The following is a 25650-nucleotide window of genomic DNA, read 5'->3' on the forward strand; positions in this document are numbered from 1 at the left end:
GTAAAACAAATGGGGCAAATAGTATAATAAAACACATAAATCCAAATAGCATGATTTACCTTACAGGTGAATGACATATATCCATTTGTTAAAGACAAAATTTATCAGAATAGATAAAAATAAAAGTCAACTATATGTTGCTTACAAAGGTTACTTTACATTTAAGAGAATGAAAGCTCTTGTGTGGAATAAATGACAATTCTTTGTCATTCTTATACAGGATACACATATTACCAACTCAATGTAGCATTGATATTTCAATAGTATATTTGGTCTTACAAACATTTTACAAACTTACACACATATCTATATTTCCTGAAGGGCTGCTCAGTCTTAATTTTTCAAGACTTATCTACCTCTTGATTGCACATGAACCACTTCCCCTAGATTTTCTTGCAACACTTTTGTTTCAATTTTTTAGTATAAATCTTCAAACCTCTTTAGATCAATAGTCCATTTTCCTGTTCCATTGCACACACACACAAAATGGCTGGAAAAAAAGGGCTTTTTTCACTAAAAAAAATGGCTTTCAACTTATATACATTTATATATATTGTAATACATTTTAGGATGCTCTATTTTGTTTGACCGCTTTACTTGCATGTTTTCCATCAATACAGTAATGACTAAGATGGATTTGTCATATGTTTCTATGACTAATAAAACAACATTTTTGAGAGTTACTCTTCAAGTTTTTATGGTTGTCAGATATCTATTCTTTAACACATACTTAAGATTATTTTATCTGAAGACACAACTACTATTGTAATTTTATTCAAAATGTATTTAGTTTATATTTTAATTTTAGGGAAACAGACTTTTATGATAGCAAGCTTCATATTTCCTGATACTGTAGAGTCACTTTTCACTTATTCTGACCTAGTTTTATCTTTCCATTACATTGTACACTTTCTTTATGTAGGTTCTGTGCCAACTTGTTAACTGTAATTCTGTTTTATTTTATTCTGCATTTAAGGGAATGGAATATATTTCCGATTTTCATCTCTAAGTAAAGTTAGAAAAGATAAAATGTGATTTTTAATAAAGTTTAATCATTAAATTTTTCTATACTTCCAAAAAGGTTTTTTATTGGATATGCATGATAAATCATATCTTCTGCAAACATAAATCCTTTTATCTCTTATTTTCAAATTTTTACTTTATTTTATTTTATTATTCCAATTACTAGAACTTCGAAGAATGTGCTACCCAGTAATGAGAACTACTGGTAGCCCCATGCATAGTTTCTCATTTTAATTTTAATGATTTTAGTGCTTAGGGCTGTTTTGTGAAGACTATAAAGGACATTTATTGCATAAGACAGAGGTTCTTGTTATACTCAGCCACAGATACCACATATGATTTAGAAAAATGACCCTTTTAATTCTTAAAATTATTAGCCACAGATATTTAAGTGGGCCAATATTATTTTCATATTTTCCAACTCTAAAATTCCATCAAATATTCACTCTCTTTCCAAATCAGAGAGTATCCTAACTGTGGGATGCTAGATTGAGAAAATAACTTCAAAGATAAAGAGACAACAAATTATATTTTGTGGATAATACTAAATTTCATCAAATATTTAGAGGGAAACATAAAATGCAAGTCAATATTTAGACACTTGGAAAGATGTTAATATTTCGCAAAAATGTTCAGTTTTTAGCCAGATGTCTGGCAGCACATAAGGAAAACAAAACATTCTGTGAATAAACATAATCTCAATTACACCAAAATGCCATTTTTCTACTGATTTCCAATTTTCTTTATAAAAGATGATATAATCACATGTTGGGTGATTGTAGATATTAACAATCCTGGCTTCTAAGAACACACTACTATAGTTCGTTCATTAGGCATTCCGATGCCCATGCTATTCTAAGAAAAACTGAATTAGGTAGCAGTGAAAATTTTCCAGCTTTGTTCCTGTTGCTACAGTCATTTTGACATGAACCAAAATAAAGACAATGGTCTGAGTGCTTATTAACTCTTGATAAAGGGTTATTCTTTTTAAAATTCAGTTGTTTTCAGGAAGGACTTACTATCACTCATTTTTATATTTTTTTATGCACATAAAATTTATACCTATCGGGCTTCCCTGGTGGCGCAGTGGTTGGGAGTCCGCCTGCCGATGCAGGAGACACGGGTTCATGCCCTGGTCCGGGGGGATCCCATATGCCGTGGAGCGGCTGGGCCCGTGAGCCATGGCCGCTGAGCCTGCGCGTCCGGAGCCTGTGCTCCGCGACGGGAGAGGCCACAACAGTGAGAGGCCCGCATACCGCAAAAAAACAAACAAACAAACAAAATTTATACCTATCTACTTGGGGGTATTATTAATTTGGCTTTAACAACATTTTTCTAGTACCAGAGAGAATTATGGCCCATAGGGTAATATCCAATTTTATTCATTAATTTCTAATTGAGGCAATAATTATTATGTATCAAACAATGGTAAAGTCTTCATAAAATATTAAAAGGGATTACTTTGTATGTATTAGACATATTTTCTTAGTTTTCTGACTACAGAAATTTCTAATTTTTGATTATCATTTATATTTCAGAGGAAATATTCTACTCTTCAGGTGTATTTCTCAATAAAGAAAAACTTTTCCCAAGAAAAGAGAATCTTAATAAATACATAATACATATGTGAGGAAGAGGAAATAATCCTTGGGTATGCAGTTGGGATATAATTTTGAAACTTTTGTCTGTTCTTATAACTCTTTGTTTAGCATAAATTTTCATTTTAAAAATTGTTTCTCTGGATAGAGTTTCAAAATTTTTGCTCAAGGAGAAACCTATAATGAGTTCCAATTACAATAAACTCTACCATTAAACCCTAAATTCAATTAGAACCACCTGGCAATATCTTTTTAAATTTCCATTTCTTACACCTGTGTCCCTTAAGCTTAAAAAAGACTTTCCCTCGGGCTATTTTTTTTTTTTTTTTTACCATAACATATATTTATATTGGTAAAAACAAAAAAAACCTATTTTCTCATGTGTTATATGATGAGTTTTGCTTAGGTGTTTATGTCAGAAAGTAACTTCATAGCATTTAAAATTAGTCTTAATTGCTGTATATTGAGCCTCCAATTTCTGATCCTCTCTCCCCAGTTGCTATTTACTCTCCATCTTTCAAAAGGTACTTAATATCTTTTTTTTTTTTTTTTTTTTGGTGGTACGCGGGCCTCTCACTGCTGTGGCCTCTCCCATTGCGGAGCGCAGGCTCCGGACGCGCAGGCTCAGCGGCCATGGCTCACGGGCCCAGCTGCTGTGCAGTATGTGGGATCTTCCCGGACCGGGGCACGAACCCGTGTCCCCTGCATCGGCAGGCGGATTCTCAACCACTGCGCCACCAGGGAAGCCCAGTACTTAATATCTTAATGTGCTTCATGCCACCCCCCACACACACTATTATTTGTACTGAGGAAAAAAAGTGTGTGGACATCTGTCATTTATCGATACTTATTAGTATGAATTTTATGTTATACTTTCATACATTTAGAAATAATTACCTAATTATAATTCTAATTGAGGGGAGTAACTATATATAAAATAATATGATTATGACTTTTATATAAAGTGAGATTTTTTTCCACCTTTAACAGGATAGGTGTCATTATAGGCTAAAGTGGTAGACTGCTGCAACCACTAGAATTGTTGACAGGCTGATTCAGAAAGGACTCACCAGAGACTCATTTTGTGCAATGTGAAAGATACTCTCTCATTTAGTAAAGTTTGTGGTAGTTTACAAACCTTCCAGAGCACCACCAGATTACAAACTTAAAAGAGGAATGGGTCTACCAGCACATTCAGGCGTCGGCCACAGAGCAACTTAAAGAAGACATAAAAGGTTCTGCTATTTCCACTCTTCCTGCTATCCCTGCACCATTGCTAGGGTCCATAAAGCATCACATTAGGAACATCATTCATTGAAACCATGGAAATACAGGTGATAATGATTGTAAGTGTGGAATTTTAACCATCAAAAACAAGACTGAGAAGTGTCCACAGGATAGACCACGGAGTCAATATGATAGGAGAAGAACTGATTACCAACAAAACAGCTGAACCTCCATCTTGTGTTGCTAAAATTTACATCAGTTTCTTAAATGGAAAGAACTAGAAGTTGTTAGCATCAAAAAGAAATGGAGACCAGCCTTGAAAATTTCTTAAGCAGACCAAAAACAGCTTAGTCATACAAGCAAAGCTTAATTCAGTTTATTTCACAAGCCTAACTTGAACTGGGTCATATCTTGTTTATGCCTCTGGAAATCACAAGCAAAACAATTTGCCAAAATTTATATGAAGTAACCGCTAACCAATTCCCTATCATTTAGGAAAATTATAATATTATAAGCAATCCCTGTGAAGAATAAACAGTCATGAGCTTCTCACCATAAAGACTGCTCTAAGACAATATACCCCTGAGCTTTATTTCATGTATTGGTTTGAGCACCCCCCAGTTCACAAACTGTATTTTTGGGGTGTGCACAATAGACCAGTACTAATTACTACTTCAGTGACTCATTGGTTTTACTTGTGTTATTTCTGAACTTCTGAAAAAGTAAACATAAAAATTGTGCTGAGATTTTATCCAGGTATTATCGGTTGTGTGTGTGAGAGATGATGTACTTGTGGCAATAACAGAAGACATTTAATCTGTGCTCTGTTTCTCCTTAAAGCCCCCCTGTAGCATGATTCCCATGGCCTTACCTTCTTCCCCAACTTCTCAGAAGCTTTCCAGCAAACTCAGCGGATACCTTCAGCAGAGATGGTGTCATCACCCACTGGAGTTGACAACGCGAAGTGCAGTGTCTGCCATGCGTTGGATGAAGACGTGCTGAGCCGAGGGCCTGAGGACCAGAGGGTCCACAGGTTAGAACTTGCACCAGACTCATGTGAGGACAGGACTGAGGTTTGGGTCAGCACCTGGGTCTAACTGAGGTTGAGACTACCTCTCCCATTCCTCTTGATCCACCACTTGAATCCACTCACTTTCAACTCTCTGCAGACGCCAATTTGTGGATGTTCAGAAACAAGTAAAACCAAAGGTAGAATGAGGAGGACGGAAGGAGAGGCTCTTGGGAAGGCAGTGAAAACAGGGCAGGGTTTGTGACAACCTTTTTAAGTTAGCTGAAAGGAGAGATTATATTGTAAACCACCTGTGACTAGAAAAATAAGAAGGGGCAAAATTAACTATGCCTCCCTACAAAGAGCATTAGTACATTGGCTCTTAACTAGTAAGTTTTTTTGTCTTATGTTCTAAAATAAAACAAAAACATAATATCCTGCAAGTGCTTAAAACTTTCTCAACCAGACTGTTACACAGTAATATTTTCAGGCAAATTTCTAGTACCCAGACTGACCATCCCTGGGACTCAATGCCTTAGACACTACCTTTGAATAAATCCCATGCCTGTTTTGCTGTGTCATGTGTCCATTCAGTACAGACAAGGGTTCTTTGTAACAGCCCTCATCAAACTGTTGGCTTTTAAGCAATGTACTGAAACACGTCTCTTTTTCTAATCATCTCTGTTTTCGCAATAGTTGATGACAGTGCTCTTCAAACTGACAATTGTCTTGAAATGCTTTCAAATATCCTCTTGAAAATGAAATCAGACTCACATATCACTGGCCAAAAGGATTTGTAAAAGCAACACTTGTGACTGCATTTTGAAAGGAGAACGCAAGAAAATTAAATACGAGATAGATGAGGGATAATACCTTCAGCTGAGATATTTGTGGAAAATATAAAGTTCCTATACTTTTAGTATAGAATTTGTCGTGGTAAATGTGGCAAACAAAAGAACCAAAAGAAAGAAAACCTAGAAAAATAAATGTTAGCAAAATTGAGTATTACTTTAGAGACGGGAAAGTAAGTTGCATTAAACTACCTCTCTTTTGCTGCCCCAAGCCTCTGTCTACTGACTTTTCTCCTAGCTGTTCTTTGCTCCCAGGTGAGTATTTATAACCTTGGGGCAAATTAAAATCACTTGGCTCAGACCTGGAACTAGATTTAACACTCGGGTCTTGCTCTCAGACCCTAAGACTCAACTGGCCTCAGCTGAGACCTGAGGTGTGGCTCTTTTGAGATACAATTCATATGTGTACATATAGATAATTCTCTAAGTATAATACACACACATACACACACATATATTTAACAATATCATGTTAATTAATGTTATATTGAATATAACATAACATTTTATATACATATTTATTCTTTGTATATTTCTATGCATATGCAATGCATACCCATATTATTTACATATTATTTATATGGGATTATATATACACACATATGTGTATATATAGATGAATAGATGGAAACGGGTATAGATATAGATGATTTTTGTGTATTTCAGAGGCATGTTAAATTACACTGACATCTTGGAACAGCGGTAATTAATTAAAAATCACAACTGTTGAAGAGCTGCTATCCACAGATCTCTCTGAGTGATGTAATGAAGAGGAACAATGTTACAAGATACAGTATAAGCAAGAGTAAGAAAACATGGGTGCTAATCTAAGCTCTGTCACCAGTTTTTTAGGGAAACATATTAGTCCTTCTAGGTCATGATGCATACACTTGTAAAGTGAGGGAATGAGAGTGTATCAGTGGATTTTACAGTGTTTTCTCTTAAAATATGAGTCGGCTTAAAATACTCCAGTAACCTCCCATCTCTCTCCGACTAAAACAAAACAAAACAAAACCAAAAATTAAATGTTTACAGAATGTCATAAAATTCCCATGTGTTCTAGATCCTTGAATATGGAGGGCCAACTATGGGACTTCAGCATCCCCAGATTTTGATAAATGCAGTGGGTCCTAGAATAAATCCCCCGCTGATATATGGAGGGACAGCTATAAATCATATAAACCAGATTAATTGCTTGGAAGAGTATATAGCACTTAGTAAGTTGTGAGCAAGTGTTAGCTGTTATGACACATCAAATCTTCCATCTACCTCCACAGACTGTTACTTTCATGAAGCTGAAAAGCAGGTTTCCTGTGCGCTCAGCTGTAGCCCCAATGCCCTGTTTGGGGCTTCCATACAATACGTGTCCAGTAGATATTGTTGGAATGAATAATGACATAGGCATAGAACAATCTGGCTCTTTATGATTAGAATGGGAATAGTAACCAAGACTAGTCCTAAAAACAACTGAAGAAAGACTGAAGGATGCACGTTAGAAGTAAACATCTTTTGACTAGAAAGAGTTCCTAGTGAGAAATGCTCTGGGCGAGATATAGTCACTATATTTAGAGTAACACTTTTAATTTGCAACTCAGCTCCAGCAGGCACACTGGTAAGAACAGCAAAGACTTAAGTATGAAAAGGAGCTAAACTGATAAAGTCTTTACATTTAAAACAATAGACTTAAATGTTGACACTACATGCCCAAAAGCAGTGGAGTTGGTGCACATGTGCCAATGCTGAACTAGCTGTCAGTCTTGGCAAATACCTGCTTACCAGGTAGCTTTCATCCAGACCCTCTCAAGACGGTGGTCCCACTTAAGCCTCTGTATGCTGCTTTTGAAGGCTAGGATGGATAGGCTTTTTGAGTTTTTCTTATTTCTTAGAATGATAATTTAGGAGGCAGTTACCTTAGTCTTTTTTTTCTTTTTTCCTCTGTTATGTGTTTGCAAAAACAACAGTTTGTCTCTTAAAGACTTAATTATTCATCTCCTTCTTTGCTCTTTTCCCATTTCAAAGAGGTTTTTGAATGATAAAGACACGTTTCAGAGTAAAAAAGAAAAGGCTTGGTTGTTTTTCTAGACACTTAGAAATGCAAAGTTGGTAAAGTCATTTGAAACTAGACAATTGTATTAGAAAATGAAGCAACATTCCGGTATGGTTTTTTTCGTTTTTTGTTGTTGTTGTTTTTTTTTTCGGTACGCGGGCCTCTCACTGCTGTGGCCTCTCCCATTGCGGAGCACAGGCTCCGGACGCGCAGGCTCAGCGGCCATGGCTCACGGGCCCAGCCGCTCCGCGGCACGTGGGATCCTCCCGGACCGGGGCACGAACCCGCGTCCCCTGCATCGGCAGGCGGACTCTCAACCACTGCGCCACCAGGGAAGGGAAGCCCCCAGTATGTTTTTAAAAGGGAAGCAGAATCTGCCACCCCAAAATATGCTTCTTTGGAACAAGGATTATTTTAGGTTGATTATTTTTAAGAAACAGCAGGCACAGGAGAAGCTCCTAAAATTGAGAAGCTACCCCTTTTTTTTTTTTTTTTGCGGTATGCGGGCCTCTCACTGTTGTGGCCTCTCCCGTTGCAGAGCACAGGCTCCGGACGCACAGGCCCAACGGCCATGGCTCTGGGCTTAGTTGCTCCGCGGCATGTGGGATCTTCCCGGACCAGGGCACGAACCCGTGTCTCCTGCATCGGCAGGCGGATTCTCAACCACTGCGCCACCAGGGAAGCCCGAAGCTACCCCTTTTGTAACAGATATTTACACTTAGAAGGGAAATCTTCCTTTGTAAGATTCCTTCCTCTCAGAACCAGGCAGAGAAGGATGACTAAACACTAAAAACCTCTTATCATTGAAGAAAGCAACCGACTTAAATCTGCATAAAAATCCATACCCTCGTTTACTGTGCTTTGCCTTGTAACCACCTATAACTGCCTCCATTCCCTTGACTCCAAGATATTCTTTTGTCTTTACCTGGAGGTGGTATTTAAAGTAAAGGTTTAGGCCATTTCAGGGAGTTACTCAATTTTTCTGGGTCTCTCCCATGTATACAGGAGGTATAAATGTTATTAAACTTCTGTTGGTTTTTCTCCTATTAATACCTTTTATTATAGGGAGGGTCTCAGCCAAGAACCTACAACTGTAGAGGGAAAATTATTTTTCCTCCCCTATGTTTTTCGATGTTATTATATAATGTAGATAATTAGGCTGGAATCACCATTAAGTGAGAGAGAGAGGGAGGGAGAGAGAGATCATGACAAACATATATGTTACCTGTCAACTTTTAGACTTTTTTCCATGTGGGGTTGCCATATAGATGCCTTTGGAAAACAAAAGGAAAATAATGTAATTCCCATCACTGAGGCCGAGAACTGCCAGACTTTCCCCTCCATGGAACCCACATTTGAACACTTATCTACCAAGTGCATGATGTACAAAATTAATGCTTGCTTATTTTTGTTCTTGTTAACCTTGGATTAGCTATAGATATAGGTGTTAATCTGAGCTTCTGAGACAGGAGGGAAGGGGGTAGGGCACAATCATTAAAAAAAGGACACAGCCACTGAGGATAGGACAAATACTGGTTAGAACCAACTAGGCTCAAGATGGCAAAAGACTTGACTTTCTGTTGAATTTGAGCCTCATTATACGTTCACTGTAATATATTAGCATGCTAAATGACACACCCACAGGTGCCATGACAGTTCTGAGGCTGACCATAGAAGGCCAAAACATGGGCGGTAGCCCAATTCCTGGAAATCCCTGCCCCTTCCCCTAAATAGTTGAAATAACCCTCCCACTTGTTAGACTATGAAATTACCCCAGCCCATAAAAACTAACCACTCCCATACCCTTGGGCCATCTCACCTTCTGAGAAGGACCAGTTTTGTCTATGGAGTGTGTATCTCTCTAAATAAACTCACTTTCACTTTACCATGGCACATTCTTGAATTCTTTCCTTTGTGAAGCCCAGGACACTCACCTGGCTGGCAGCTCCCCTCGGGAGCTCACCTGAGACCTGGGACATGACCATTCTCTCTCACTCTATCCTCTTGCAACACTTCCACTTAGCAAAATCTACCAGATGATAGCAAGGTGTGCTTTTAGCCATTTAGCTCACGTGTTGGTAAGTATACCATTTTAGCTACATTTCTGAAAATACTAAATATTTTTTCAAAGATTACATCAATGACCCTTAGGGATTTGGGTTTTGAATGTGAAATATAAGCCCAATTCCCTTAGCTAATATTTATATCAACTTCACAAGCCAGAAAATGGTGGGAAAATGAATAAGAATTGACAATCTGGAATACTGAAAATGCATTTATATTTTTGAAACCCAGCAGGACCCTGTGGGGTCCTCCCAGATACAAATCCTTTCCATATGCCCATTTCTTGTTTGTAGGAAATAAGCTTCATTCAGCCTCCTAGAACCTTCCTGAGTACCAAAGGGCAGATTTAAACAGTTGCTAATCAGGGAAGTGAGGGAATGCAGAAACAAAGGGGGAGCAATCAAGAAACAATAGTACGGGGCTTCCCTGGTGGCAAAGTGGTTGAGAGTCCGCCTGCCGATGCAGGGCACACGGGTTCGTGCCCCGGACTGGGAGTATCCCACATGCCGCGGAGCGGCCGGGCCCGAGAGCCATGGCTGCTGAGCCTGTGCTCCGCAACGGGAGAGGCCACAGCAGTGGGAGGCCCGCGTATCGTTAAAAAAAAAAAAAGGAAAGAAAGAAACAATAGTACGACAATTAAGCAGGATCCCGGTTTCTTCTCAGGGGAGATACATGGCAAAATCTTTGAGTTCTTCTGCAGGAAGTAAAGCCCTCACCCAGGTGGAGGATGGTAACTCCAGGCTAAGCACAAGATTCCAGCAGCACCGCTCTATTACCTCACCACTAACCAATCAGAAAAAAGTCACGCACCTTGCATCCCTCACCCCAAATTTTGCCTATAAAAACTTCTCCCTGAAAACTGTTGGGGAGTTTGGGGTTTCTGAGCATCAGCTACGGTTCTCCTTGCTTGACCCTGCAATAAAGCTTTCTCGGCTCTAAATTCCCTTGTTTCAGTTTGGCCTCATTATGCATTGGGCACACAACCTTGCCTTCGGTAACACTTTACCCTAATGAGATCTGTTTATTCACAGCCAAGCAACAAGATGTTTGAAAAAATTATCTTCTTTGGAATAAAAGTCTAACTTGAATGCAGATTTGTCTACTAATTTTTTTTCTAGTACTTCGATGTCTCAAATTAAGGATAAAAGATTCATATTTTTATTAATTAGCAGTTAACAATTGGGCTAGGTTGGCAATTTTTAAAATCTTTTTTTGGTCATTGCTTTTAACTGCTCATATACTAGCAAAATGGTGTCAAGTAAGACAATATTTATATAACTGTAGTTTACATAATAGTGATAGTTTTCTTCTTTAATTCCCTCTATTGTATTAATCCATATATACCATCTTTCTTAAGAAAAGGAAAGAAACCAGCAAAAAAAATAGAGCTAATTTCTTACCTTTGTACTTAAAAAAAAATTTTTTTTTCCTTCTCCTAAGTATTCTTTCTTCTATGAATCAAAGGTTCAGAGGAACTCCTAGCTAATGTATAGGCATTTTGTATGGAAACAGGCTCAACAAGGGAGATTCATCCAAAAAAAAATTTTTTTCTTTTATTAGGATAGAACTAAATGGATGTTCAAAGTCTAGTTTCCTTTCCTCAAGAGCACAGGGGAATTACATTTGCAAGCCACCTTTGCAATTAGGGTGGGCCTATGTCACCACTATGACTAAAGCAATGTGGAGGGAAGTGATATAAAATTCTTCAAATCCTGACCCTTAGAAAATTTTTGCACACTCTGTGTCTATCCAAACATTGAAGGCAAAGAAGTCCAAGATGGAGAAATTGCCCAATGGAAGAAGCCTATTTGCCAAAGTCACCCCTTGGAGGAAAGCTATCCTAGAAGGTAGGCTTAGGTACACCACCCTCAAGGTGAGCAAGAAATACATTTTAATGGATTAAGCTATGGAGATATAGGGATTTATTTTTCAAGAGCTAGTGAGAATTCCTCTAACTATTAAAGCATCTGCTTTGTGCCAGCTACTTTTTGAGAAGCTTTACATTACACATGGCAAACACTGTAAGATAATTACAAGGAATACAGAAATAGCAATCTAGTATCTGACTGAATTCAACAGTGCCCCTTGCTAAAAGCCACAGACATAAATACAGTTGATCCTTGAATAACATGGGGGTTAGGTGCGACAACCCTCTCTGCAGTTAAAAATCTGCATATAACTTAGAGTCATCCCTTGTTATCCATGATTCCTTGTATCCACGGATCCACGGTTCTGTTACCAAACACAAATTCGCGTGCCCAACGCGAAGAGAATAAATAGGTGATTCATCCTCAAAAACCCTGAAGTCCACAATGGTTTTCAGGGAGAAGTTTTTAATAGGCAAAATTTGGGGTGAGGGATAAAGGGTGTGTGACCTTCTTCTGATTGGTTGGTAGTGAGGTAATAGGGCGGTGCTGCAGGAACCTTGTGCTCAGTCTGAAGTTACCATCCTCCATCGGGGTGGGACCTTAGCTCCTGAAGAAGAACTCAAGCATATTGTTATGTATATCCCTTGGGGAGAAACCAGGATCCTTCTTTAATACCTGCACTGTTTCTTGATTGCTCCCCCTTGGTTTCTACATTCCCTTACTTCCATGATTAGCAACTGTTTGAATCTACTCTTTGGTACTCAGGAAGGTCTAGGAGGCTGAAGCCTTTAATAAGGCTAATCCCCCGTGCAAATAAGAAACTGGGGACAGGGAAAGGTTTTTGTACCTGGGAGGCCTCCACTGGGTCCTGCTCCATTTCTGTTCCAAATCAGCAGATTCAATGAACTGCGGGTCATATTGTACTATAGTATTAAAAAAAAATCCACGTATAAGTGGACACACACTGTTAAAACCCATGTTGTTCAAGGGTTAACTATAATTAGCAGATTCATAAGACAAGATCAGTTTCTCTCTACTGTCAGAGAAGTAGAGATCATAGTAGAGTATCATAGTTATTTCTTACTTTAAAGGAAAAGGTGATTACTTGAGATTGCATGGATAGTTATTAACTAATACTGAGTTCTTGTTCTGACAGCAAAGAATTCAAATAGACATAGGGTCACAGAAATCACCTTAGTGAAGGAAATATATTTTGAATGAAATCTACACTTGAAATTTTAATAGCTGTGAGCACTTTATTCTATTTTATATTTGCTATAATTTTGACCAAACTATATTTTCTCTTAAGGCATGTTGCTATTCACTGACATGGTAGTATACTGTCAAACACTGTCATACAATTAGCCAAATGTATGAAGAATTAATACTGCTTTATTGATAAGTTATAACTATAGTAAATTAGTAAATACTAAATTATAATTTAATATTATTGTTAGTAGTTGTTGGGAAGGAAGAAATTTTCCTCTACCCTTCGAGGTTCTTCTGGCTGGTCTAAGAACTAAGTTGATATGAGACAGATTAATAGGAGAAAATCAAACAAAAGTTTAAAACCATGTATATGTGAGAGAGATTCAGGAAGGCTAAGTAACTCACTAAAATGACTAATGTCTTCACCTTAAATATAATCTTCAGCTAAAAAGGACAGAGAGCGTAAGGGGATAGGAGTTTAGGACTTCAAAGAGGAGAGAGGCAATTGACATAGGGATGGTAAACAAATGTTTGGTAAACAAATGTTTGCTGGGCTTTGCAGAGACAGTGGGACACAAGAGTGGACTCATCTCTGGGCCCTGCTGAGTTTTCCTCACCACACTTAGCCCAGATTCTTTGCAGGTAACTCTGGTGCTAGTTCTATTAAATGAATAAATTCTTCCAGGCAGTTAGTGGGTAGGTCAAATCATCTTCCTGAATCTTTTGAGCCTTGATTGTTTTCAGCTTGAAATAAACTGCAAGCCGAAGAGAGTTTGGGATGGCAAATTTAACTCCCCTACATAGTTAATATCAAAAACAATATGATAATTCTTCATAATGCAAATTATTCATATTCTCTCTTTCCCAATACGCACATACACATGTATATATCCTTTGTTGTTGGCTGAAATTTTGATGAGGTAAAATTATACCTGTTGGAGAATTTTAAACTGAATTGTGCTGTTGAGCGCTGCAAATATTATTTTTAGCCCAATTTGAAAATATGCCCCAAGACTGAGAGCCTAGCGTGGTTAGAATCTTTCTATTGTTTTTTTAAAAGTTACTATTCTCATGCAAAACAGGCTGTGTTGGCTTAAAATAAGACACCATATAGTCATTGGAGACTTGGTTCTTTCTGTTTCTTGGAGAACTTATTCTTTTGTTTTTACAGCAAAGGTGAATACAAATGTTTCTAATATGTTAATGATATTTTAACAAATTCTTCATTTTAGTAAATAGTAATGTTTCTAAAGATTTTATTTCATTCTGGGAAATACTGAGTCGAGTTCACCATATTGGAGCATTTAGGACATAAACTGCTGACATCTCTTTTCAGTGAAAACAGGCCACTGTATTCCCATTTATTGAAAGAAGAAATATATGCATCTTCCCTAATCTGGGATCCTGTTATTTTCAGCCAACATATTCGCTAGTTGTTTTTTTTTCAGCCTCACGACGTATTATGTGGGATCTTAGTTCCCCGACCAGAGATTGAACCCGTGCCCCCTGCATTGGAAGCACACAGTCTTAACCTCTGGACCACCAGGGAATTCCCTTTCAGCCAACATATTAGTCCTTAGTCTTTTTCTTTTTGTTCTCTATCTGTAAAAAAAAAAAAAAACCCTGTGATTTCAGTTTGCAACTTTATTAAAAGCATTTTGTATTCAAAACATGCAACATTTCTCTCCCTACCCCGGAACAAAAACAACAAACCACTTCACACTTCTGTCTCTGGCAGAATGATTGCATTCTGATGCCAAGTGTCTGATTTCAGAATTTAGCTGTGATACATGAGGCATGACAATAAAGTAACGAAAATGGCTTTAAAGAAACGTAGCTCTAGTAGCTCTTGATCAACGTATTTCAACAAAAGGCATTTCAAAACTGTCATTAGCAATAGTAACCTCATGGGTTAGCTAGAAAATAATAAGGTCAATGCAAAAGTTTTCATGAGGCTTTCTTGTCAAAACAGTAAGAGAAGTAAGAACTTAAGAAAAAATGTCAATAATCATAACATTAATTTCTAAGGGGAATATTTAATAAGGGAATAGAAGTTAGAGCAGCCAGTCCAGAGAGAAGTTGAGAGCAGACAGAAGATGCCGGGCAAACGGGAGATGGTGATGTAGAATGAGTTTAATGAGAAGAACTTTGAGGTAAAAGAGGAACTTTATAAAAAGAGTTTTCTGAAATTCATAGGTGTTTTGTGATATAATCTCAATTCTTTTCCCTACAAAGGTCTTTGGTTAAGATCTACATTATTATTGATGGCTGCTTGGAATTGTCCTGTCTCATTTTGGTTTGCTGCTGCTTGATGTTGTTGTTTTTAATTGTTTAGAGGCATTTGTGTGTTGTACATGTCTCTTTGTGGAGGGCTCTTGGCTCCAGATGGACCAGCTATAGTCAAGATAGTCAACTAATTTATTTTATGAACCAAGAAGAATACAAGTTGCAGCAGCCATTCTGACAAATAATCTGTTTCTAAAAAAATAACCTTGAGTATTTTGGGAAATAAAGAATATCATCCTGATTTGAACCTCCAGCCCAATAATATGATAGTCCTATGATGGTATTAATCCATCTTTCCTCCTTCTGCGGTCACCCTATCGTCTATCAAAATAAAACATAAAGGACAAAGAGAAACCACTAGAAGATCACTGCAAAGTCCTTGCGCAATTAGAGGTTTAGACAAAGATAAAGTCAGAAGAATCTTCTGCTAAAGAAAAGGGTCTTTTTAATAAAAATACATTCAGGGATCATTTAAATTCAGCATTAAGAACAAAGATGTTTATTAAGCACCAGCTATTGACTTAGGTCCTCGGATATGACAGAAAACAAAACGGACCAAGTTCTCCTCTCATGGAGTTTTCCTTTCAATTAGAGGAATTATAAACAATAAACAAATGCATAAGTGAATGTCTTATGAGTTGGTTGATGATGTTAATGGGTATAACGTGGTAAGATACTGGGTAAAGAGTGACAATGGAGTGAGTGGTGGAATTCAGAGAACTAAAAGAAGTGAGGACAGAAGCCATGCAGGTGTAAAACACTAATTAACAGAAATCTCAATTCAATAGAGTCAGGACACCAGAGGGGGCTACTATAGCTGAGCCCAACAGCAAGAAGAAAGACTCCTTTCTGGACAAGGGCTCAGCCAATGAAAAGCCATGGACTCTGTTTACTATGGTCCTCGCAACGTCCTTTCCCCCTCTATCAAAGTGCTCTCCTTCCCTTGCCTGTGGCGACTTGCATGTGACTGACCATGGTGGTAGACCCTGAAATGCAATTCCCTGCTCTGTCAGAATAGATCCATCATTGCTGGAGAAATATCTAGTAGTCTCAAGTCAACACAGGTATGTAGAGAATGGCCACTGCACACAGAAGTAACAGCAAGAATTGGCCAGTTATGAGAACATGGTTCAGGAATACAGGGTAGGCTTGGTGTAAAGAACAGAAGGAAGACTAATGCAAGGTGAGGAAAGTCAGGCACATTATACAGACCAGGGCCTTGTATGCCAGACTCGGGCTTTCACACTTAGAGACGTTCAGGTTTTAAAGAGAAGAGTGAAATGAATTAGGTTAAGCCTGAGAAGGAGTGTTCTGTGTACAACAGTCTGGAGGAGGGCAAGTTAGAGGAAGGGGATGAGGTAGGAGCTATAAGGAGGATCAAGTTGAAAGACGATGGTGCTTTAGACTAGTTAATACGATGGTATATGTTTTGATTTTAGGGCTTCCAATTTGTTGATGGATTGGCCAAGAGAGTGTGAGAGAAAGAGATGGCGCATCCATAACCCCAAGCATTTCAGTGCCAGTAAGAGGAATGGAGGCATTGCTTCATGCTGAGAAGAAGCAGCAAGATCCATGAGGTTAGAGTGGTGTGTGTGTGTGTGTGTGTGTGTGTGTGTGTGTGTGTGTGGCCATCAGTTTACACTTGAGATTCCTTTTAGACATCATATTAGAGACATTGGCTGGGATGTTACATAGGAGTCTAGTTTTGTAGAAAGAATCTGATATTTATTAGCACAAAGAAGGTATATGACTCTATCATAAGTCTGTATGAGATCACTGAAAATGTGATAGATTAAGACAAATTCAGAATCCTGAACCCTGAGACCCTATAATGTTCACATCTGGAAAAATTAGAAAAGAATCAGCACAAGTGGTTGAGAAGGAATAACTAGTGAAAGAAACAAGTACAAGAATGAGTTGTATCCTGGAAGCAGTGGAAGGTCCAGAATGATGAAGCAAGCAACTGTTACTTTTTTAAGAAAGATTAAAAAAATGTAGATGTCACGGATCTCACCTAAGAAGACTGAGTAATGATTTTGCTAGGAGCAGGAGAAAAAAATTTCGTGTTCACAGGTGAAATATAATTTCCCATGTGAGAGTAGATTCCAAGTTCATCAAAAGCAAAGTCACATTCCCTGATGGCAGGCTGTGTGGCCCCTTAGGGGATTCAGGAGGAAACTAGCAGTCTTCACCGCGAAGCTGGGATCCAAGCAGCTTCCAAAGCCCCCTTCCCTCCACCCTTCTCCATACACAGAAAACCAGGATTCTGCCCCCCACCTGAGAACCTGCAGAAACCTGCACATATGAAAAATCCATGAATGTTTGTGAAGGGATAGATGTGTAGCAGAGGAGAAGGGGCAGGGCTATGTTGTATGTTGGGAAGGGGGTGGAGTTGCTAGAATAAAAAGTTTACAGAGTCTGAGAAGCAAAAGAAAATGAGGCGTGTTGGAAAGTCAGAGTCAAGGAATTATCTATGTGTTACACAATGTACAGATATGTAAATTATCAGACTCTTGTACTCTAATAAACATCCATTGATGCTTATTTTGACCCAGGGAAGAAACAAGTGATGCTGCCGAATTATGTGGTTGCCTCTTATTCAAATCATGGCCAAACACTGCTGATTTGCTTATAGATTATTTAAGGGAAGATTAGAAGTGGGTTCCCCAGGCCTTGAAGTCTATGGGGAAAAACCTCCCATTATTTTCATACTCTTCCAGTCCTGACTCCAGTAAGCAGTATTCTGTCTTCCCTATAAGAGAAAATGATGGGTTCTGCCTCAAAGATGACGACAGATTTATTTTCATAAATTTGGGGCTGTGGTGAGGATATCTAACATTTTCAGCTTGCCCCCTCAATCCCTCCAGAAATGTTAGGATATATACTTCGCTCTGGTGACCAGACAGGAGTCTTCAACTCACACCTTTTCTGCACCACAGTTAAAGTGTTAATTTTAAAGAGAATTATCATAATAAAGCTCAAAAGATGGGAAAACACATTTTGTTAATGACAGCACAATTAACCAATTTTATCTTTCTAAATTACTTCTTTGCTAATATTCCATGAAATTAATGATTGCCTGAAATTTAGCAGAAAAGTGGTAAAACACAACCCGATATGTTCATTGTGACTTGACAAATAGAAGATAAAATGATGTCTGCAGGTCAATGAAGGCCACAGGTGGAAGCTGGAGTTTAATAGAGGGGATGAGCTGTTTAGCTATAGATCTGAAAAATCATTTTGGCAAGGAAATCAGCAACTTCACCAGAAGGAAAGTTATACCTGTGGATCTGTTTGTAAAAAATAGCGAAAGAAAAAAAATGTTTTAACCACGATTAAAGTGGACCTGAAAATAAACCCTTTGAAACATACCTAGATTTTACTAAACTTATATTTCACTTGGAGAAAAACTTTTTTTTTTTTTTTTAATGATTGGTTTCTTAGTATGGTACCATTGAAGGGTATTTGATTTTATTTCTTTTCAGCTTTAGCATTTAATCAAACTTGTTTTATGTTTAAATTTATATGCATAATATTTAAGCATAACTAACAGCTCTTTTATCCTCATGTCTACCTCTAGGGCCTTGAATTCATAGTTCTTCCAAATAGGCTTGCTAATTAAAGCACAAAAATACATGCGTATGCTATACATCAAGGAAAAACTTGTTCTCTGATTTGACCTCATTTTAAACAAATTATTTTGCATTGATAAACAAGACATACCAAGAAAAAGGAAATATGACTAATTTCCCTTCAATTATTTCTGCAAAGTTACTTCACTCACAAGTTGAAGGTAGAAAATATGTTTATTATTAATGAGATTTTATTAAGATTACTTGTGCCAGTCAAATCTGACCTTTATAGTACAATATTTGTTTAGATCTAGTGGAGATAAATTGAGTGCACTGATTCTAAATTGAAGATCTATTCAGTAATAAGGAGGATGTAGTTTTATAATCACCTCCAGGTTATAAACAACATTTACCCCAAGATCAAAACATGTTGATTTAGAAGAAGCAAATGCAAATTAAAATGGGAGAGACTTTAGAAATGCAGTGAACAGAATTATAAGATGCGGTGCTATTAAGAATTTTAAAATACTTCTAATTTCTTTTGGTTAACTGGTGATTGTGCTCTACTTATCCAACCAAAATTTTATGGGACTTTATGAAACACATTATTTTTGTTTTAATAGATAATATTTAAGACACAGGTATTTAGATTTCTTTAAGGAATAACTGGAACAATGAACAGTTTTTTCCCTGCTGCTTTTGGTTTTTAATTTGCTATTATTAGTGAAGGAAAATAAATGTTCCTCCTCCGATGTCAAGTGCGAGGCCACAGGAAGGGAGTGTGAGTGTGTGTGTGTGTGTGTGTGTGTGTGTGTGTGTGTATTGAGGGTATATGTTAATAGCACTGCTGCTAATTCTTCTGTAATCCTACTTCATTATTTTATGCAAATAATTCCTAGAAAGGATCAACTTATTAAAAAGAATTAGAAAAAATGAATGTCATCAGTATACAGTAGTATGACATCAAGTTGAAAAGTACACTACATTAAAAATGAAGTCATAGGGAACTTCTGCAAGTATTTTTATTTTTTTCATTACGCGGACTGTTGTGGCCTCTCCCGTTGCGGAGCACAGGCTCCGGACGCGCAGGCTCAGCGGCCATGGCTCACGCGCCCAGCCGCTCCGCGGCATGTGGGATCTTCCCGGACCGGGGCACGAACCCGTGTCCCCTGCATCGGCAGGTGGACTCTCAACCGCTGTGCCACCAGGGAAGCCCTGCAAGTTGTTTTTTTATTTATAAATTTTTTTTTTGAAAAATAATGTTGAGAAACTACAGTGGTTATGTGATGGTGTTCTAAGTTTTGTTTAAGAGATAATTTAAAAAATACAAACGGGAGGGTTCACTTCAAATACTGTAGAAATGTCTATTAATAACTATTCTTCAAATAGCTTTACTTGTATTTATCATAAATTGTAAAGAGAAGCAATATTTTTTAAACACTACCTTTTCACTATTTAAAGGAGCTGCTATGAAATCTTTACTCAATGTATCTGTTACAGTAATATAATTTTTACAATATATGGAAACATTAACTACATGTCAACTTCAGGATATAATTCAAACAATTTTGTATGTCATTTAAGGTCTCTGTGTACATCTCTAGACCTGCCTTCTAAAATTTGCAAGTAGTATATTGATTAAGGTATGGTTTAAAAACATAAATAGAGGGCTTCCCTGGTGGCGCAGTGGTTGAGAATCCGCCTGCCGATGCAGGAGACACGGGTTCGTGCCCTGGTCCGGGAAGATCCCACATGCCGCGGAGCAACTAAGCCCGTGAGCCATGGCCGCTGAGCCTGCGCGTCCGGAGCCTGTGCTCCGCAACGGGAGAGGCCACAACAGTGAGAGGCCCGCATACCGCAAAAAAAAAAAAAAAAAAAAAAAAAAAAAAAAAAAAACATAAATAGAAATATAAAGCTAAGAAGAAAAAAAACTTTTTTATCTTTGTACTTGTGTTTCCCCCTGGAAGAAATGCACTTTCCTCTATTCCCATTTGACCAGTGGCTGAGACTGCTGAAAGGCTCATCATTCAATACTAGAAAACAAATATGTCCATACCATCCCAGCTGGAATTACTTAGTCTCCCCATGTGCCACCCTGGACCAAGTACATATACCAGGTTCCCAAGTACACAGTCTGACAATGATTTGTGTTATAATAAAAATGTTCCCCTTTTGCCTACTAAACATGTAATTTATATTTATCAACTGAACAAATCAATCAATAAATGATCAGAAAGAGTTTTGAAATATTCCATAAGAATATTTCACACATTTATGCTCTATGTATCGGGATCACGACGTCTCAGTTTAAGGCTGGAAATGATCAGACTCATCCTCCTCCATTCTGAAGCATCACTGCATGTGGCCTCCCATTTCTGACCCTGTAAAATTTCTGGCAGAGCCCGTGAAAATCTGAAGCACTGGTTTGCATTGCTGGACCAATCTAATTATTGGAGAACTTTCCTTTGCTGAAATAAATTCACTTTTGCCTCTACTTCTCTTTGAAACAAAATTTGAGACAAGGTTTTGCATCCTGTTCAACTGGCTCCTTCACTACCTCCTTATCTCCTTTGTATATATCCAGGCCTTTCTTCAACATACCTTAAACACGTCTGTGATAGATGTTCCTACCCATTATCCTTTCACTCAACAACTGAATTTATGGTCCCCTCATCAATCTACTCAAAATAATTTGAACTCTAAACACAGTTAAAGTATCCATTTATGTGTCTTATCTGTCTTACTTGAGTTTGGTTGCTTTCAAGACTCCAGAGAAATACTTCATCTCTATCTATCTATCTATCTATCTATCTATCTATCATCTATCTATATTGCTTGAAAGAACAAATGAATGAATGAATGGGTAGAAAATCAGAAAGAAAATGTACAGAAATTGTAAGGAGCAGAAGAGCATATATTAACTTTTCTAGGGCAAACTATGTTAATAGAAACCGAGGTTAATTTACAATAAGCCAAAGCGTGCCCTTAAGTGCACATTCATTCTTTCACTATACATTTATTTCAAAACTGCTATTATGCCAGGCACTGATATAGCTGATGGTGATAAAGCAAGGTAAGAATCTAATGTAATATGAAAAATACAGTTATTGTTCATGGAATTATATATGTGATACGTAGCTAGTGGTTTTTATTATATTTCTTTCCTTGCTAGAGCATAATAGCAACTAGTTGGAGTACTAATAATGCAATACATTCGGGTCTTCTTGGGTAGGCCCTGTGTTTTTTTCTGCTTATTTCACATAAGAGAAAATAGTCTGAATGGTATTAATGAATCTAAAACTGTTCTTGAAAAATGGTCAGACCAGCTTTAGCTAATTATAAGCAAATAGACTTCTTGATTGAAGAGAATATATTTCATTCAACACCTTTGCAATACTGGTTTTCCTTGGATTTCACCATTCATTATCCAAATGATCATCATTTACTTGCTCTATTGATGGTCCTCCAGAATTGCCTTTCACATAGCAAATATGCAGTTTTCATATAAACGTTGACAAATATTTTGAATTACTGTTGAGTGGCACTGCCCAGCAAACAAACAGTTGGTATATCATCACAAGATTTGTCTGAACAGCAAAATAATGCAGTTGTGGACGCTAATCAAATGGAATCCAAATACTCTCCCACCATCTCCACCCCTAATTTAGTCTAAAGTGTAAGGTCAATTGGGAAATTTTAACATTTTATCTGTGCAAAGCACACTGCACATACAGGAAAGGAACATCATTTATTTGTGAGATTTTTGTATTATTCTCCCAGGTGTTTCTTCCAAAAGCATTTATATGCAAGAAAATTAACTACAACTTGATATAATTTTAAGTTATTCTGAAACCATTCTCAAGAGTTTCCAAGTCATTGATGCTTTAGGAAGGATTAAATAAAACAAAATTAACCCACAGGAATTCTTCATATTTGTTTTCTAGTAAAAAAAGTAGAGCTTCATGACTTCAGCTGCTTTTTAACTAAAGCTTGTTTTTGTTTAAAACTCTGTGAGCCCACATGTTTGTTACTATTTGTATTCATACAGTAGATATTAGCCACTCTTGTAAGAAAAAGCAAAAACTTTCCTCCTCAAAGAGAAAGATGAGAATGGAGGTGTAAAGCAGGTGCAAGATGCAAGCAGATGGAAATTATTACCCATTAGCTTGCAATCAGCATCCTAGAGGAAAAGACTTTAAAAACATGAAAAGCTACAGTTTTCTCTTCCTGCTGTACGAGGCTAATATTGCACTCCTGCACTTAAACACACATCTCAGCAGGTCTCCAGCTCCGGGAGGAAAATTCTGAAGATCATACAGAAAACAGAATCATTGAAAAGTTCATGCTGAATAGCAAGGCTGAATTTCTGCTTTTTCCCTGTTAGTAAGTTGCTGCAGAAAGTTCTGGCATGTGAAATTAGCTTAAAAATTCAAAATAAAACAGCAAAACTGAAGGTTCAAAAGTGTTTTGTTAAGATCGGTACTATCTTGATATATCCAAGCTGAAAACAATGTCCATGGTCATTACTATAACTTCACCGTCAGCACAGAACTTAGAAACAGCAATGTTTACCCCTCACCCCTCCCACAATGAAGCATGTAGAAATGGAAATTTCATTAGAAAAAAGCAAAAGTGGAAAGGGTAAAATCGTTTCTTGTATTCCCCAAATTGTATAAGAATTTTCAAAGTAATTCTGTTCCACGTGTTGCTGGTTTTATAAGTTCAGGGAACACTACCATAAATATGCAGATTTGTCCCTAGCAAATATAATTCCTACACTCAGCTAGTTTAAATGGAGTCATTAGACGTATGCCCTTGAAAATTAGAGAAGTCACTTCTCTTAGCTTGCTTTGCTGTTTCTCTGTGACTCTTTGTGACGAATTTGAAGAATATGAGAATTCTATTCATGGAATAATAGAGATTCTTTAGTAATGGTCTATAAAATATCATATTTCATTGAATATCATCAAGTATTCAATAAAAAAGAAAACAGATTCTTCACCTAAACATAGAGAAACTATTAATTCCTAAAACAGAGAATTTTTGAGTTCCAGAAATGTGTTTATTTGATACCAATAGTTTCCCTACAGGGCTGCTTAATAATTATCATCTAAATGCCTCAATTTTTAATGAGTTTCCTACTACTGTTAATAGTTTTAGGCGATTCTACTGACGATATCAAATAACATAACATATAGAGTAGATATCAAATGCAAATGTTAAGACTATTTTAAAAGCACATTATGTCTTGTGAGAGTATACAGACATTTCCCTAAACCCACGTGAATGGAAGGTACTTATTTCCTACAATATGCCTAAAAAATTTATTTCTGTACCATAAAATATTTAATTATGGAAGTTACTACATATACTACTCTCTAATCATTATAGAATACTTTATATTCTTTAATATTTTTAAATGATGAGCTACTGAAATTTAACCACAGTTAAATAATGTGTCTGTGCTTATATATTTAAATATATAAATTATATTTTGTATTAATATTCATTTTTACATATTTATAGAATTTCAAATATTTTATCTTACAAAATACATGGGGACAACAGTCTATGGTACTGCCACAAAAGAGGTAAGTATAAGAAATATAGGGCTTCCCTGGTGGCGCAGTGGTTGAGAATCCGCCTGCCGATGCAGGGGACACAGGTTCGTGCCCCGGTCCGGGAAGATCCCACGTGCCGCGGAGCGGCTGGGCCCGTGAGCCGTGGCCGCTGAGCCTGTGCGTCCGGAGCCTGTGCTCCGCAACGGGAGAGGCCACAACGGTGAGAGGCCCGCGAACCACACACAAAAAAGAAATATACATGGAACACATGTATATAAAGAGTATACACATATAAAGAATACACATGATGTAGTTAGGAGTGGAAATAGATGCTCCAAGGGTCCTGCATCAGTCTGGACATTGTGTCTCCCAGATCTCCTTTGGCAAGGAATTTAATTGGCCAGTAGCCCCAGCTGCTATGCTCTGAAATCCACTCCATGATAATGCTGAAGGACGTATTTCCCATAATCTGCAGCCAACTGATACGCCAGGACAACAGGGATAATGAGACATGTCTGTTCCAGAGGGAAACCCTGGCTCTTGACAACTTTGAAACTTGGGAGTTGAAGATCTTCCTTCCCCTTCTCTTTCACGGGGTTTCAAACTCTTTCTCACACCTCCAGCTTTCCACTTTCCCTCACAGACATTTCCGCTCCAAATCTCTTGCATGTTGAATCACATCTTGTTGCCTGCTTCTTAGGGACCTAAACGAACACAAGTAGGATGGAAAGAACTGTCCAAGAGTGAACTGTCGAGGAGGACGTATTTTGAGCTCCCATTTAGGCACCAGGCCCTGCAGGTTGGCGGGCTAAATGCAGATTGGACTGTATGTTTCCTCAGAGAGTTTACATACCAATACTGAAAACGAATAAAAGGCCACCTTCAATCTTGCATTGTGATAACCATTTGAGGAACAGAAATTTGTGCATAATTAACAACACCCAGACCGATATAAATACAGATTTATTATTTTATGTGAAAATATAGAGTGTAGCCTCTCTGCAAGGACAAATCAGAGAGTTTTGGGGATGAGACCCCAGGGAACCTCCATAAGTGACCGAGGATATTTGAGGAAGGTGAGGCAAGAAGAAGAATCCAGTCATGACAAAGAGGAATTTTTATTTGCTGAAAGGGAGAATTTATACTTTTGTTTCTTGTCTGATGGGAAATGTGTAAGATACAGTATTTTGCACTGATATAGAAAAGTAGATCAATATCTTTGTGGTGTTTGTTTGTAAGCTAAGATAAAGAATTGTGCTAAAAACAGCCACAGCATGTCTTTGCATCTGAAGAAACCAGATTTAAGGCAGAAAACAGGGGCTCTAACTCAGTGAC

The 25650-nt window shown here is 37.6% G+C and overlaps 1 long non-coding RNA gene across 1 annotated transcript in view; it reads right to left on the minus strand.

The window, feature by feature from the left end:
* Window positions 1-4719: 4719 nt before the first annotated feature.
* Window positions 4720-25650, minus strand: part of LOC136793976 (uncharacterized) — a 161965-nt gene continuing 141034 nt past the window's right edge. The window contains exon 3 of the long non-coding RNA XR_010840090.1: window positions 4720-4859. This is a non-coding gene — a long non-coding RNA (uncharacterized lncRNA). The remainder of the gene's footprint in view (window positions 4860-25650) is intronic.

The sequence above is a fragment of the Kogia breviceps genome, chromosome 4, assembly GCF_026419965.1.
Source record: "Kogia breviceps isolate mKogBre1 chromosome 4, mKogBre1 haplotype 1, whole genome shotgun sequence".
Lineage (NCBI taxonomy): Eukaryota > Metazoa > Chordata > Mammalia > Artiodactyla > Physeteridae > Kogia > Kogia breviceps.